Consider the following 17,004-nt stretch of genomic DNA (forward strand, 5'->3'; position numbering starts at 1 on the left):
CATGGCCACAGACAACCCCGTGGAAAATCTCCAGGAGGAAGCTACATGCCCCATACATCTGGAATATTTTAAGGACCCAGTGACTATAGACTGTGGGCACAATTTCTGCTGAGCCTGCATCGTCCAGTGCTGGGAGAGACCAGATACAGACATCTCCTGCCCTCAGTGCAGAGAAACTGTGCAACAGGGAAACCTCAGGCCGAATAGGCAGCTGGCAGATGTTGTAGAAATAGCCAAACGGCTGAGTTTACAGGCAGCAAAGGGAACAAGAGAGGAGAGGGTGTGTGGGGAACACCAGGAGACTCTGAAACTGTTCTGTGAAGAGGATCAAACTTCTCTCTGTGTGGTTTGCCATCTGTCCCGGGATCACAGGGTGATTCCCATAAAGGAGGCTGCCCAGGAGTACAAGGTAGGGAATTGCTGTCAAGTTTAATGGATAATAACTTTGGATTTTAATTACAGGCAGATTTCACTGAAAGTTGCCTGTCATGGGTGTGATGCATCATTCAACTCTGTAAAGCCTTCGTTGTGTGGGAGATGCCCTAACAAAATTTAATGATCTGGCAGTGTGGTGACAGAATCAGAATATCAAGTCTTAAAGATACCTGATGTGGGAAACTTTTCTCTGAGATTCTGAATGTTTTTCAAACCCAGCTTCCGCTGCTGAAATAAGGGGATTTTTACACCACGGCCGGTGTTAACAATCGGTGAGATTTAAATTACAAGAGCTCCAGGCCAGTCTAGGTGAGTGTGTTACCTTCAGACTGGAGAACTGATCATTTAAATATCAACACAGCTAATTATTTTGTTCCCCGTGTGAGACCACAGAGGGAGAATTACAGTGCGGCACCATTTATTGCCAGTGCCGCCTCCTTCCAGTGCCACAAGCGGGTGATGTTTGGGAGATGCCACCTCTTATTTCCCCCAGTAAAGAAGGACCAGGCCCAGAGAGCCCAGGGGTACATTCTAGCCCTCTGAGGGGAGTCTGGCCCCAGGAGCCCCTTGGAGCCAATCAGCAACTCCACCCTGTTTTGAACATTGCACCATTTGAACAGATCACGGTGTCTCCTTTCGGTGACTCACACGGGTGGAGCTTATTTTGTGGGTGGAGCTTCAAAGAATCCTGCCACCTTTGCCCCTCCCCCATTCTGATCCTGGCTTATCCACCTCCTGTCTCTCATTAGCCCCTGCTGGCTCCATCGCTCCCTGCTTCCCTGCAGCAGCCCCGCAGGGGTGTCACGGAGCAGCTCCCCAGGAGCTCTCAGCTGCAGCAGCCCCGCAGGGGTGTCACGGAGCAGCTCCCCAGGAGCTCTCAGCTGCAGCAGCCCCGCAGAGGTGTCACGGAGCAGCTCCCCAGGAGGTCTCAGCTGCAGCAGCCCCGCAGGGGTGTCACGGAGCAGCTCCCCAGGAGCTCTCAGCTGCAGCAGCACCGCAGGGGTGTCACGGAGCAGCTCCCCAGGAGCTCTCAGCTGCAGCAGCAGCCTGGGCCCTTGGGCAGAGGCGCGGAGGGAACTCGAGGGCCCAGAGAAAAGAGAGAGAGTGAAATGGGGATGTCTCTGGCAGGGGTTCAGGAGGGGCTCTGGGGGGCTGCCAGGGGTGTTGCACAGAGCGGGGCTCACAGGGCAGGAGCACGTTGCTGTGCTGTGTGAATGAATCACACGCTGTCAAAGGGGAAGAGAGCCCTGGCTTATTCCAGCTGTGGAGCAGTTATAACTATGGGTGACACAGTCCCCCAGACCGAGTGTTCCCTGTTCCTCACTGACCTCCAGCCACATCACAGCTTCACCCTGGGCAGTTAATGGGACTGCTTCCTGGGGGAGGCCACACGGGAGCCTGGGCAGAGGAGAGCACAGTTGGGTCTTGTTCCTGGCCTGGGTCTGGGTACAGTGCGGTGAGGTGCTGCCCCAACCTCTTCACTCTCACCGGCAGGAGGGTTCGTTCAGAACCTTCCCAGCTATTTCCCCTCTGGCCTGTGCGCAGTGACATGAAGCTTTAGCTCAAACACAGGCTCTGAGAAGTCCTGAGTGTCTGCAGGGAGCAGAGCCCCTGCTCTGAGACTGGCGTCTCTGCTCCCATGGGGCCTTTGGGGCCGGCAGAGCCGAGTCTGCTGCTCGCTTCCAGGGTATTTACTGCTTGTGTATGAAAAGCCAGTATGGACAGTTGTCATAAACAGATAGCTAAGGGTTAATGTCTCTTACACCTGGAAAGAAGTACCTGAAACACCTGACCAGAGGACCAATCAGGAAACCAGACTTTTTCAAATCTGGGTGGAGGGAAGTTGTGTCTGAGTTCTTTGTCTTAAATCTGTCCCTCTCGGCTATGGGAAGGATTTTTCTGTTTCCTGCTTTCTAATCTTCTGTTTCCAAGTTGTAAGTACAAATATAGTAAGGCAGTAAGGTTTCTATTGTATTTACCTGGGTATAGTTGCTGGAGTGCTTTAAATTGTATTCTTTTTGAATAAGGCTGTTTATTCATATTTCTTTTAAGTAATTGACCCTGTATTTGTCACCTTAATACAGAGAGACCATTTTTATGTATTTTTTTCTTTTTATATAAAGCTTTCTTTTAAGACCTGTTGGAGTTTTTCTTTAGTGGGGAACTCCAGGGAATTGAGTCTGTGCTCACCAGGGAATTGGTGGGAGGAAGAAGTCAGGGGGAAATCTGTGTGTTAGATTTACTAGCCTGACTTTGCATTCCCTCTGGGTGAGGGGGGGAAGAAAAATTAGCTCTCGGTAATTCTGTTTTCCAGGACTGGGAACGGGGAGGGTGAAGTCCCTCTGTTTAGATTCACGGAGCTTGCTTCTGTGTCTCTCTCCAGGAACCTAGGGAGGGAACACCTGAAAGGGAGAAGGGGGGGGAATGGTTTATTCCCCTTTGTTGTGAGACTCAAGGGATTTGGGTCTTGGGGTCAGGGAAGGTTTTTGGGTGGAGCAGAGTGCCCCAAAACACTCTAATTTTTTGGGTGTTGGCAGCTTTACCAGGTCCAAGCTGGTAACTAAGCTTGGAGGGTTTCATGCTAACCCCCATATTTTGGACGCTAAGGTCCAAATCTGGGACTAGGTTATGATATGGTGGCAGCAGTGTCCACCCATCGGACAGGCAGGCTAATGGCTGTTTATCGCACGCGATGCCCCTGCAGGTGAAACTCCAGGGAGCCCTGGGCCCTCTGAGGAAGGAGCTGGAAGAGGTCCTGGCTCTGATGTCTAGAGAGGAGGAGAACCACAGAGTGGCAGGTGAGTGTCCAGGTTTATTCCTCCCTGAGCCCTTCCCCCTGCAGCATTCCCAGGAATGATGGGGCCGCAAAGCTCCAGGATGAGGTTATGAACCTGCTCTGGTTGTTTGCACTGTTGCACAGGCTTGGTGCCGGCCATGGGCAGCACATGCATCTGGCATTTGGGGAGGCCAGGCGTGAGTGTGGGAATCTCCCCGGTGCCCAGATCAGCACCCTGCCCACTGCTCCACCCCCATTTGTCCTCCTTTCCTCTAGGCCCTGTCCACGCTACCCTCCTGCTCTGCTTCGGGGGAAGAGGAGCGCAGGCAGCACTCCAAAGGTGGCAGGTCTGCTGCCTGCCCCCAAAGGGAGGGGCGCTGCATCCTGTTTGGGGAAGCTCAGCCTCCCCTGGCCTATGATACCTGCCATCCAGGGTGCAGGCAGCATCAGGCTGTGTCTCTGGTGGGGATCTCAGCACAGCAGCTCCTGTAGGCAGAAGAGGAGGAGCAGTTCCTGGCCCTTGTACAGTGGTGCAGACCTACCCCTGATATCTCTGATAGGGGCAAATTCTCAATATTGGGTGCAGTGTTTTCGCTATTACATGGCCCCTGTTTCCCTCCTACAAATGTGGACGGTGTGTTGGCTGCTACAGCCATCGGTTTTCGTTGGCCTCCATGACAAAGCTCTGCAGCTTCTCTGCAGCCTAGAGGAAACAGATTGTTCCTTCTCAGTCTGCACCCACAATCCCTGCAGTGAATCTGCCCAGTGCCTGTGCCAGACACTGGAGCTGGGAGGATGATTTGCCCCCCATGGGTGAGGTTCAGATTCACTGAGCTGGCTGGGCTAGGGGCATGCTGGGAGCTGAGCTCTTCTGAACATCAAACGCAGTTGCGGGTGTGGAGCTGTGTGGAAAATCTGTCCATAGGGTGCATCTACATGGTCCCAAAAGCCAGCTGCAGGCTAGTCACTGAGTAATACCCAGACCTCTGGGTGGGCTTGTATAGCCTGCGCTGCTGCTGCGACTTCATAGCTATGAGTATCCAAGCTAGCCAGATTAAAGATAGCCTGGGTGTGTCTACACATGGTGCACTCACACTTTCATTGCAGTGTGGACACCCCCTGAGTGATCAGAGGCAGGGGCAGGTCAGAGTTAAGCCAGGTGCTGCTCATCCACTTCACAACCTCTGTTGCCATCCCGTGGCCACTTCATCCCAGTCACCTGCTACTGTTACTGTGACATTTCCGAAAGAAGTAAATAGCCTTACAAACCTGATACTGATCTAATCCCCTGCTTCATGGACAGAGGCCCACTCTGTGTAGCTCAACATCTGGCTCATGTTTTCTCTGTGCCTTTCCTATTCTTCTATTTCAAGGGGAAAGTGAAGAATAAGAGAGATGATTGCAGGTGAATTTAACAAACTGCACACTGCTGAGATATGAGGAGCAGCTGCTTCTGCAGAGCCTGGAGGAGGAGAGGAAGTCTCTGCAGAGACTAGGGAAAATGTAACCAAACATTCCCAGCAAAGCTCCTCTCTGCAGCAGTTGATGACGGAGATTGAGGAGAAGTGTTAGCAACCAGTTGTCGAGCTGCTAAAGGTGAGATGGCATCAAAATTCTCCACCCATCCTGAATTAGAACTCAGATCCCTGGGTCTGGATTCCAGCAATTAGTGTAAATGTGTTCTATGGTTTTCTGACAAACAGAACATGAGGCTAAAAGCTCCATCAGTTCCAAAATATCACAGTTCACGTTAGAGGGGAATTCTCCTCATGGAGACCCAGTCAGGCCATGGGAGATTAAATGGATTTTACAAGAATGATCCTGAGCTGAACCCATCCCTGCTCTGACCCCAGAACATTGGACCCAACCCAGTCGATAAACACAGATAGTGATGGGCTGGGTCCCTAGAAGGGAGAATCCTTTAGCTAAATTCCTGTCTCACCTACATAAATGAAAGAAATGTTCAATACAGTGAAGCCTGGGAGGGTTGATCTATTTTCTAGATGAAAGTTTGATGCCCAGAGTGAGACTCCCTCAGTTTTGTGCGCATTGTGTTAATACAGAACATTGATTCTCTTTTTCCTTTCAGGATGTGAAAAGCACATTGAGCAGGTGTTTCCTATGTTCATTGCTCTTATATTCTTGGTGGTGGTTCTGGGATAATGTGTACAGAGCAGCTGAGTGATGATGGGACGTTTTCTTCACAGGAGTGAGAATGTGAAACTCCAGGAACCAGAAGCTGTTTCTACTGACCTGAAGAACGTGTATAAAATTTCCCTTGACATGAGGGAAGCACTGCAGAGATTCGTAGGTGAGTGGATTCTACTGGGGCATTCAGCTGTATTGTGCTTGGGGCTCTGGACAGAGCCTGGGACACCAGGACACGCATATATCCAGTTGACAGGCTTGGAGCTGTGATAGCTGGAGGCTGATGTGCTCAGTGCTGGGCAGTTTGCCTGCTACTTACAGCCACCTGCTGGCACTTCCCCAGGTGTCTGACCAGGCCCTGTCACTCTGACATCCTGACCCCTCCATGGCTGAGTTACTGGGTGTCCCTGAGCCAGGTGCTGTGAGGCCTGGACTGGGTCCATTGTGCTGGGAGCTGCACAGATGAGTAACGGATGACGTGTCTGTGCCTCTCTCCTGGGACATGTGAGGACTGCGTTGTGTGGGCACCGCTCAGAACTGCCCCAGGCCCCATTAGCCAAGGCTGGCCGAGTTTATGAGCTGGAGGAGGGGCCATTCTGGCTGCTGTGGTCTGACCTGGCCTATGTGTTGCTGGGTAACAAGCTGAATCCTTCAGGCCCCTCCTCTGCTCTGAGCACAGCCCAGTGTGAGGCTGGGTGAGTAGTTTGCTGCTCAGTGAGTGAGACCCTGTCACAACGGCTGAGCATGAGCTGCTCCCATCCAAACCGCTCCCCACAAGCCCAGCGAGGAGGGACAGAGAAGAAACCAAGGCAGAGGAGAGGAGGGTGTAAGGTTCAGTGAGCTCGGTGTTTGATTGTTGAACTGGCCATTTCATCCTACCCCAGCCGCTCCTCTTCCCACCCACCCCCAGCAGGGGGCAGTCTAAGGGGCCAAACTGGGTGTGTCTGTCCTGGCCGATGGAGGCTGCGCAGTCGGTGCTGGCTGCAGGGCCAGGATCTCAGGGCTCCGGGGAGCAGGACTTCCAGCAGCTTCCTCTCTGTGACGGGCTGGAGCCAGCCCATCCCTGCTCCCCTCCCCGCTCCCTGCTCCCAGCCCAGCACAATCTGTGCCCACTGAGCCGTGAACACAGCTGGGCTCTGGGCCATTCCACATCCCTAGCCCCGAAGCCTGTCGGGACACTGAGCCAGTCAGCTCAGTGCCTTGTTCTAGGGGATCACCAGCTCCTGCGGCCCCTCCTGTCAGCCCCCCAGAAGCTCCTTCCTGGGCAAGGTCCCAGGCCCTGAGTCAATCGCTGGCTGCTCCAGGCTGGGCAGGCTCAGGGTCTCCAGCAGGGCCATTGGTGTTGGCACCGCACTTGCTGCCAGAGCTCCCAGCCTGTTGTCCCAGCACTGACCCCTCCCCTGTGGGTGGGGACGCTGCTGCTCTCAATGGCTGAGCCCTTCTCTCTGCTGCTGCGCTCGCAGGCTCAGCCCATGCCAGGGCCAGTGCGGCGCTGCTGGGGCTGCTCCTTCCCATGGCACCTGGGTTCTCTGTGTCTGGGGCAAATGTCCAGGTGAGTGAGCAGAGACCTGCTGAGAGGCACACACAGTGTGCCACCGCGCTGGGAGTAACCCTTTCCTTCAGCCCCCGCCAATCCGTGCCAGTCGGCTGACCGCAGGGCCCGGGTCCAGCAGCTCAGGGGAGTCTCTGGGTGAATGTGTACGGCAGAGTAACCAGGGCTCCCTGTACCCCAGGGTCCCCGTGTGCAGTGGGGAAGGCCCTGTGCTGTCACACTGCCCTTAGGTGCTGGGCAGTGAGTATTCTTATTGATATAGCGCCCACGAGGGAGCCAGGCCCTGCAGAGACAGAACAAGGGGCTGCCGGCCCCACAGGGCTCTTGGTCTGAGTGCGGACGAGGACTAGCAAGGGCAGCAGCAACATTGGGGGAGGGGGCACGAGCGTCCCATTGTGGGGCCAGCCACTCCCTGAGCCCATCCTGTGCCTGTCTTCTGGGGGTAGCTGACAGTACTGTAGTGACCCTTGTGACTCTATGCTGGTCCCTGGGTCACCTCCCAGGATACAGGACAGGGTAGAGGCAGCCTGAGTTTGGGGGGAGTTGGAGGCTGTGGGGGAGCGAGAGCAGCCTGGGAGCTGGGACAGGGACCCTGGAAGCCAGGTGGGTGCCCAACCCCCTGTGCTGTGTTTGGTCCAGGTTCCCACTCTGTGGTGCAGGCTCTGTTGAGGTCAGACCCTGCAACGAGGGGCCCACGCAGACAGAGTGAAGAGCACGAGGCTCTGTCTGCACGGGGCAGGGGCAGCAGTTCTGTTAAATGGGTTCCAGGTTTGTAGACTCATGGGGTGGTGCACTCATGTACCACCCTCAGCCGTTTCAGGGTGTCTTGGCAAGGTTCCTGCCTCAGTTTATGCTCTTCAGCACTTCTCAAATTACGCCTCGCAGTCTAAAAGATGTGAGAGAAGTCCTCTGCTGGGGTTCGCTCTGAGTCCAGATAAACCCTGAAATAACATCTTTTCCCTCCCAGCTCCAGCCTCCTGCTCTCACTGTCCTCAAGGCAGGAGTCCTCAGTCCTTCCTGGAACTGGGCTTGGATTAGTTTCCATCGTGGAGTCAGATGACTCCACCTCCTCCTTCCCAGAGCTGAGGTCATTTCAGACGGTGCCTTTATTCTCTGCATCCACTTTCCCCAGCCGGGGGCAGCTCTCCAGGGTTCTGTCCTGCTACAGCTGCTGCTGTCACTGTCATCTCTGGCAGCTCCTCTCCCTTAGGGAGCTCCTCTGCCCAGGACTGTGGTCCCCAACCTTTTTTGATCAAACCCTCCTTTGCCTGGTTTGCGCCCCCACCCTGTGAGCTGCTGTCAGGAGCTGGGCCAGGAAGGGGGCTCCAGTCGGGGCCAGAAACTGGGGGCCATGGCTGGAAGTGGACCCGCAGTTGGGGCCGGGAGCTAGGGACTTCGGCCGGGGGCAGAACCGTGTTTGGGGCTGGGGCTGAAGCTGGATTCTCAGCCTGGAGCAGGGCCGGGAGTCGGTAGCTGAAGTCGGGGCAGAAGATGCGGCTGGGGCTGAGGGTGGGGCCAGAGTGGAGCTGGGGACAGAGCAGAGCTGGCTGGTATTCTCTTCCTACCACCCATAGGGCCTGAGCCAGGCCCTGTTGGGCCCCCCAAATGTTCCTCCACACCCTTGAGGGGGCACGACCCACAGTTTGGGGACCATTGCTCTAGGAGCTCCCCTTCCCCTTGCTCTGGTGAGCTCTCTTGGGAGCTCCTCTCCTCACCAGCTTCCTGTCCCTAGGATCCCTTCAACTGAGCCCTGGTAACCCTTTATCAGGCTCATTAGCTGTTTAGCTGCCAGCTAGCCACTTAGGGATTTAATCACTTCCAGGTTGGTCTGGGTTGTCTGATTCTCCCTTACAGGAGCCACTCACAGGTAGTCTGGTCCCTGACTTCCCCCACCCCCAGACCAACCTGTATTCAAAGGGAGGCTTGACCATAGCTGACACTTGGTTGTGTTCTGCTAGAAAAGTTTCAAAGTCCAGGGAAGTAAATTGGTGGCCACTTCCAGGAGCTCCATGGACCTAGGGAGGCAGGGAGCCTGCCTTTGCCCTGGGCCCCCACTGCACCACTGACCAGACTTTTAATGTCCCAGTCGGTGGTGCCAACTGGAGCCGCCAGAGTCCCTTTTCGACCAGGCATTCCAATAAAAAAAAAAAACAGACGCCTGGCAACCCTATGGACAGGTGCCAACCCTAGGTCCTATCCACATGGCCCAGTAACACTCTGCTGAGACAGGTACAGGCAGCCACATGCCAGGCCAGGCCCCTGGCAGGGATGCTGAGCTGCCAGGGTCACTAACAGTGTTAACTCTGTCATGTGCCACTCACCATGCTTAGAGCCCCCGGGCCCAGCCCCAGGAACTGCTCTAGCCTAGAACCATAGCAATGCAGGGCTGGAAGGGACCTCGAGAGGTCACCTATTCCAGTCCCCTACGCTAGGTCAGGGACTAGACTATCCCTGGCAAGGATTTGTCCAACCTGTTCTTACAACCTCCAGTGACAGGGATCCCACACCCTCCCTTGGAGCCAGGTCCAGAGCTTCCCTGCCCTGAGAATTAGAAGTTTCCTCATCTCCAGTCTCAACCTCCCTTGCTGCAGATTGTGCTCATTGCTCCTTGGACAGGCCTTGTCCTGCCCGCTGAGGCACTGGCTGTGTCACCAAGCCTGAGCATCGCTGTTATTGCACTGAATGGCTGGTGGCACTGGGCTGGCTCAGGGGGGCAGTGAGGGCAGCTGGGGCCTTTTCTCCCCAGTCACCAACCTCAGCCCAGACTCAGAGTCCAGTTCCCAGCAGACAGGAGCTCACACGTAACTCACTTTGAGGACAACCTCACCAGCCATCTCCTCAGGGAGGCCAAGGCCTGAATGAGCCGCAGGGACGATTCCTCCCCAGGGAGAGGCTCCAGCAGATGTCAGGGCTGAGCCATGGGTTGGCAGGACAGTGGGGGGGCTCACACGGTCTCTGTCTCCTTAACCCTCAATACACAGAGCTCCAGCAGCCGGGCTGTAAAACCCAATTCGTAACCCCAGCACCAAACTCACTGACACTGCCCCAAGGGTCGTCTCCTACTGGGGTTGGGGAGTGAGTAAGTGGCATTGGAACAGGGGGGTCAGGGGGCCATGGCCCCATCACTTTTACCAATGGGAGGGCTATTCCCTGCCACTTTTTACCAGCTGTAAGGGTGAGTGACGATGAGGGAGGGGGCTGAGAGGAGAGACCAGGGTGTTGGGGAAGAGATAGTGTGAAGGCAGGGGCTCAGGAAGAAGGGGCAGTGTGAGAGTGAGGGTTCAGGGGTGTGGGGCCAGGAGCTCAGGGAGAAAGGCTAGCATGAGTGGATGACCCCTCTACTTTTAGGGAGCTTCCATCACTCCTGGGGAGAGCACCATCTCGGATCCTGATCCATCTGTGTATTTGCCAGTGTGCAAGATTGTGAGCTCAGCCCTTGAGGGGGCCACCTAGGGATCTGGGGCAAAATCAGTACTTGGTCCTGCTAGTGAAGGCAGGGGGCTGGACTCAATGACCTTTCAAAGTCCCTTCCAGTTCTACGAGATTGGTATATTTCCAATTATTACCTATTACTAGGCCAGTGGTGCCAGAACAATCTGTATAGTGGGGGGTGCTGAGCCACTGAACCAAGTGTAACCCCTGGGTGTGATGGAAACCATGTCAAGCCGGGGGCTGCTGCAGCACCTCTGCCCAGGCAGCTGCCCCAGACTGACACACGCTGCCCCTGCACCCTCCTCAGCCCAGAGGTGAGCCCACCAGCTGAGTGGGGAATCAGAACCCCCTGAAATTACCTTGGGACCAGCATGATCTGCCTCTGCCCTGCCCTGCTCTGCATGTATTCAGAGCAAGTCAGTTTCCCTGTCCTGCCATGTGTCTCTTCTTCTCCCCAATTCCCTCCAAACCACCCCATTTCTGCTGCACTCCTGGCTGGGTCTCTGCCAGCCTCCTGACCCCAATAATGCTGGGTCTCTCCCTGTGACATGCTGTGACGTGTGCTGGGGCCAGGGCCAACTCTAAGGTTTTTGCCACCCCAAGCAGGGTGGGGAGGAGCCATGATCGTGATCGGCGGCAGCTCCACTGCACCGCTTTCTTCTTCGGTGGCAATTTGGTGGCAGGTCCTTCCCTCCAAGAGGGACCAAGGGACCCATTGCCGAATTGTGCCGAAGAGCCCAACGTGCCGCCCCTTCCCCTTGGCTGTCCCAAGCACCTGCTTGCTGAGCTGGTGCCTGGAGTCAGCCCTGGCTGGGGCTCTCTATGTGGAGACACTTTCACGCTCACCCAGGAACCTGTGCTGGGAGGTCCCACTGCCCAGGAGGCTGAGGGCTCGCACTCCCCTGCCCTGGGGGTGAAGGGAAGGGCCCTCGGGCTGCTGTTCCCTATCCCAGGAAGGGGGTGAAGGGGAAGTGGACACAGACAATGTCCCCTCTTGCACTGTGAGGGGCAGACGTGGCTCCACCATGGGCTTCAGAGCCTGAGCTCCTGCCAGAACATGAAAATCTATGCAGCTATTTTTAATTCCAAAAAGGGAGACCCGTAAGCCTGAATCTGTCCACCCCGTTCCAAGACTCACTTCTGCAGGCTGTGTAGAAGGACCCAACGTATCTCCAGAGTCAGTGTGAAAGTTCCCAGCGTGTCTGTCCCAGGGCTGGTTAATGAGAGCGAGGGGGGTGGCTGGCACAGTCGTTAGATGGAGACACCTGAGCTCCTGGGGCTCTGAGATGGTCTCTGTGCCCATTATCCATCTGGGAGACGCCTGGGTGCAGCCGCAGAGACTCTGTGCCACTAGCATCATCCATGGGACAAATGGCTCTGGGCAGGGTTCAGGCTCAAGCCAAGTCTCCATTTTCAGCCTGATTTGTAGGGGTGAGATCAGGGGTCCAGGGGGCATTTCTGTGCAAAGGGCAAATTAAACAGCAGCTCAGGAGTGTTTCATAGCTGATGTCCTGAGCCTGGCCTGCCTGTAACTGCATTTCTGGGGATGTTGACAGTCTCTCATTGCAAGTCACTGGGATTGGGGTTCCTATGTTGCTCAGACAGGTTTGCAGTGGAGCTGGGTGAAATGTTTTAGACAAATAATTGATTTGCTGCAAAATTATATTTCAGGTCAAAAGAAACTATTCGTGAATCCATGTTGGGCTTGCTGACTTGTTTCAATTAAGAGAAAAAGGTGCTGCCTCTTCCCTTGTAGCCTTTAGCCCAGGTGCTGGGCCCTCAGCTGGGAGCCCCTTCCCTCGTCCCACTGTGCCCACCCCTCCTGTAGCCCCACTCTGACCCTCTGACACCTGCCTCTCCCCATCTCCTCTCCTAACACCTCCCTCTACCCACCTGCCCTGCCTCTCTGCTCACCCCTCTCTGCCCCCTGGTGCTTGTCCCCTCCTCTGCCCTCCCTGTGCCTCCCCTTCTGCTCAACCCCCTCAATCCCCCTGGCACCTGCCCTTTCCCTTCCCCCCGCACCCTTCTGCTGCCTGCCTCTTCCCCCCCTCCCTCCCCCTGCCTCCCAACACTTGACCCTCCCCTTGTCCCCTTCCTTCCTGGTGCCCATCCCCTCACCACCCTCTGTCCCACTGACCCTGCTCTCCTCTTGCCCCTCTGCCATCATCACCCATGCCCCTCCCCTGACCCTCTGGCTCTGTGACACCTGCAACCCTCACCACCCCTCCAGTCCCCTGGTGCCAGCTCCTCCTCTGCCCCACGTCCCAGCTCTACCCTGGCCCCATCTGCTTCCCTGGTGCCTGCTGTTTCCTTTGCCTGCTCTGCCTGCCTGGTGCAAGTCCCTTCCCTCGCCCCCCTTTGGGACCCCTGGTCTCAGCCCTTCCTCTCACCTCAGCACTGCTGCACCCCTCCGCTCCCCCTCTTCTAACCTCTGGGTCCCATCCCTCCTTTCATCCTCACTTTGCCCCCCTGGTGCCCACATCTCCCTGCACACGCCTCTGCCCCCCTAGGGCCTGCCCTTCTCCACACCCCTCTCTGCCCCCTTTCTGCTCACCTGCTCCCTCACCCCCCATTCTGCCCCTTTGGCAGCAGTGCCTGTTCATCCGCTGCCCCCCTATGGTTCCACCTCCCCACTCCTCATCATCTCACCCCCTGGCAGCTCACCCTGCCCTAGATTTCCCCTGTCCCATTGGAGTTCCCCCCTTCCCTCACACCCCTCTGCCCCTTGGTGCCAGCCCCATCCCTTGCTTCCCTGTGCCCCCTGGGGTCTATCCCCTTCTGCCCTGGTGCCCACCCCTCCCCCCACCTCCTGCAGCCCCCTGGAACCTGCCCTTTACCCCCCTCTGTCCTCCTGGTGCCTGCCCCATCCCTTGCTCCCCGCAGCCCCCGTGGTCCGTCCCCTTCTTCTCCCATGGAGCTCACCCCTCCTCCCTCCCCCTGCAGCCCCCTGGAACCTGCCCTTTACCCCCCTCCTGGTGCCTGCCCCATCCCTTGCTCCCTGCAGCCCCCGGGGTCCGTCCCCTTCTTCTCCCATGGAGCCCACCCCTCCCCCCCCTGCAGCCCCCTGAAACCTGCCCTTTACCCCCCTCTGTCCTCCTGGTGCCTGCCCCATCCCTTGCTCCCCGCAGCCCCCGGGGTCTGTCCCCTTCTTCTCCCATGGATCCCACCCCTCCCCCCCTGCAGCCCCCTGAAACCTGCCCTTTACCCCCCTCTGTCCTCCTGGTGCCTGCCCCATCCCTTGCTCCCCGCAGCCCCCGTGGTCCGTCCCCTTCTTCTCCCATGGAGCTCACCCCTCCTCCCTCCCCCTGCAGCCCCCTGGAACCTGCCCTTTACCCCCCTCCTGGTGCCTGCCCCATCCCTTGCTCCCCGCAGCCCCTGGGGTCCGTCCCCTTCTCCTCCCATGGAGCTCACCCCACCCCCCCTGCAGCCCCCTGAAACCTGCCCTTTACCCCCCTCTGTCCTCCTGGTGCCTGCCCCATCCCTTGCTCCCCGCAGCCCCCGGGGTCTGTCCCCTTCTTCTCCCATGGAGCTCACCCCACCCCCCCTGCAGCCCCCTGAAACCTGCCCTTTACCACCCTCTGTCCTCCTGGTGCCTGCCCCATCCCTTGCTCCCCGCAGCCCCCGGGGTCGGTCCCCTTCTTCTCCCATGGAGCCCACCCCTCCCCCCCCTGCAGCCCCCTGAAACCTGCCCTTTACCCCCCTATGTCCTCCTGGTGCCTGCCCCATCCCTTGCTCCCCGCAGCCCCCGGGGTCTGTCCCCTTCTTCTCCCAGGGAGCCCACCCCTCCCCCCCCTGCAGCCCCCTGGAACCTGCCCTTTACCCCCCTCTGTCCTCCTGGTGCCCGTCCCTTCCTTTATCACCTCATAGCCCTTGTCTGCCCCACCCCCATGTCCCTCCCTCCACCCCCTCTGACCCTGTCACCTCCCCCTCCCCTTTCCTCTCCCAGCATCTGTCTGTCCCCTCCCCTCCTGCTGCTCCTGATCTTTCCCCTCATTGTCTCCTCCAGGCAGAGGGGCCCTGACTCCCCTCAGGCAGCAACACCCCCCCGCCTCACAATGATTAATGGGACCCAGGTTAACTTCCCTTTGATCTCAGTGACCAGCCCCTGCCCCCGGCCCTGACTCTGCGACTCTCTCCCCAGTGGGCGTGACTCTGGATCCAGACATGGCTCATCCCAACCTCGTCCTGTCTGAGGATCGGAGACGTGTGAGACTCAGAGACAAACGCCAGGATCTGCCCGACAGCCCTGAGAGATTTGATCGATAGTCCATTGTCCTGGGCGCTGAGGGGTTTGCGGGCGGGAGGCGTTACTGGGAGGTGGAGATGGGAGACAAGACACGATGGGACCTGGGAGTTCGTAGGGGATCTCTGAGCAGGAAGGGGCAGTTCGCCTACGCCCCTGGGAATGGATGCTGGGTCGTGCGGCTGACGGGTGAGAAATATGAGGCCTGCACCTCCTCCCTCCCCGCCCCCCCCCCCCCCGTGAGCGTCAGGCCCAGCCGGGTGGGGATTTTCCTGGACTATGAGGCGGGTGAGGTCTCGTTTTACAATGTGACTGACAGGTCCCATCTCTTCACTTTCACCAACACCTTCTCCGGGACCCTCCGCCCTTATTTCTGTCCTGGTCTCATCGCTGGGGGTACAAACGCGGCCCCCTGATAATCTGCCCGGTCCCAGCTCAGGCCGGAGGAAATCTGTCCCTGACAGTGACCCCGCAGCACAGACTGGCCCCTCTCAGCCCTGCTCCTCCCGCCTCCCCCCAGTGATGGGGGCCAGTTATGGCAGCAACTGGACTTTTTGTGCTGACCGCACGCTGCCAGTTTCCCTTTTCAACTGGAGGTTCCAGTGGAAAACCAGACACCTGGGAACCCCCAGCCCCCACCTTCCCCGTTCCCTGCCCCAGGGGTAGCAGATGGGGGTGGATGGGGTCATTCACTCCTGTCAGAATTTTCTACCCCTGTGAAATCTCAATGTAAAATATGAAAGAAAAAAGATTTAGAAAATATTTGTTAGTCTTTAAGGTGCCAAAGAAAATAAAGTTGCTCCAGGAAATTCATCACAATTCCTCTGGGTTCTGTCCACCACCTTCTGGAATGTTATGTTAAAATAGTGACTGATTGGTTTAATTCCTTGAAATTAATGATTGAACCTAATTTCTTGAAGAGCTAGCTGAGCAGAGTCTGAGCGGAGGCACATCACAGGGCATTGCTAGGACTCCTTTTTGTTTTAAATGTGATGTGTTATGAACATTTTCAATGTAATAATTCAGTTCTGAAGATGTATTCACAATATGCTATTCATGGTTATGTGCCCTAAACTTACCTTGATTATTTGAAAATAAATACCTTAAAATTATCTTTTGATGGCTTCATTTGTGTTTTTATCCTGTCTGCTGGTGTCTAGGTGGTGTGGGCTGCTGAAGCTATGTGTTTTTACTAGTTTTTAACACACAGGGAAATTGTAATCTAAAAATAGATAATTTCCCCGTAAAATCTCCTTCAGAAATCTCTGCGTTCCTTTCCCCATTTCACACTGAATTATGTGTAATTACTGTGGTTTCTTATCCAGTCTTATTGTGATATTACATGGGAAAATATATTGGCAAATAAAGTAACATACAACATGTTTTTTACTATCTAACAAAATGTAAAATTGTGTTGTCACTCACAATTGACAGCATGAAGTGTCATGAAGAGATTGCAGGCAATGTTCTTTTTAAAATTTATATCTATGAATGGGCTCCCCGATCAGTTCCTGCAACTTTATTACTTTTTTGGTGCATCACAACATAGCAGCAGTTACGAGAAGTCCCCTTCTTGCTCCCTGAATCAGACTTTTATGTTGCTGCTTTCTTCTCAGCACTGAGCTAGTGACCTCATCAGGCTCCCTACAGCTGCAAGTGATCCTCTCTGCCCTTCCAACCCAAACTACTCAGTATCTCCTACTCTCGCTGCACCTGGTGCCCTGGGTGCTCTTTGTGACCAGGTTGCTGGCTTCCAAAGGGTTCAGTTGTAGCTGCTCACAGCCCCTGTCACATGGCCCTGATTGTGTAATTGACTATATAGTGAAAATAGCACCCAATGTAAATTGTTACCTCGTTATTCAGTTCAGAACCTAGATCTGCCAGTGACTGCTCTGCACAGCCATGATAATATATAATTTCACATGTCTTCTCCACCTCATGTGCTGTCATAGTTCAAAGTGGAAATTCTTCTACCTATTGTGAAAAATCATCCGTAGCTGTCAGTACATATAGGTATCGCTTCTGTGGTACTGACTACAGCCCGATTAAATCTGCTCCCCGCAATTCCCAGGGTTTAACAACCTATGTGCCAGAACACAGACTAGAGTTCTCATTTGGATCACATCGACATGCAAGTCTGGGATGACGAGCAGTGGCTGCAGAACTTTCGGATGGAAAAAAGCCACTTTCATGGGACTGTGTGAGGAGCTCGTCCCACCCTGCGCCGCAGGGACACAAGATTCAGAGCTGCCCTGCTGGTGGAGAAGCAGGTGGCTATTGCAATCTGGAAGAATACATGACGATTTCGTCCCACCACTCAGTGCTTGTTTCCCAAGCCCAAAAGTGGCATCCCATAGTGCTGAGCATGTCTGTGAATGCCACAAGCAATCTCATGTTGTATGTGTTACTCCAGTCGAT

General features: G+C 55.7%; 1 pseudogene; it reads left to right on the top strand.

The window, feature by feature from the left end:
- On the top strand, nt 1-15,351 carry LOC127042186 (E3 ubiquitin-protein ligase TRIM39-like; annotated as a pseudogene).
- The last annotated feature ends 1,653 nt before the right edge of the window (nt 15,352-17,004 follow it).

Source organism: Gopherus flavomarginatus, unplaced genomic scaffold (genome assembly GCF_025201925.1).
Source record: "Gopherus flavomarginatus isolate rGopFla2 unplaced genomic scaffold, rGopFla2.mat.asm mat_scaffold_34_arrow_ctg1, whole genome shotgun sequence".
In the NCBI taxonomy this organism is placed as follows: domain Eukaryota; kingdom Metazoa; phylum Chordata; order Testudines; family Testudinidae; genus Gopherus; species Gopherus flavomarginatus.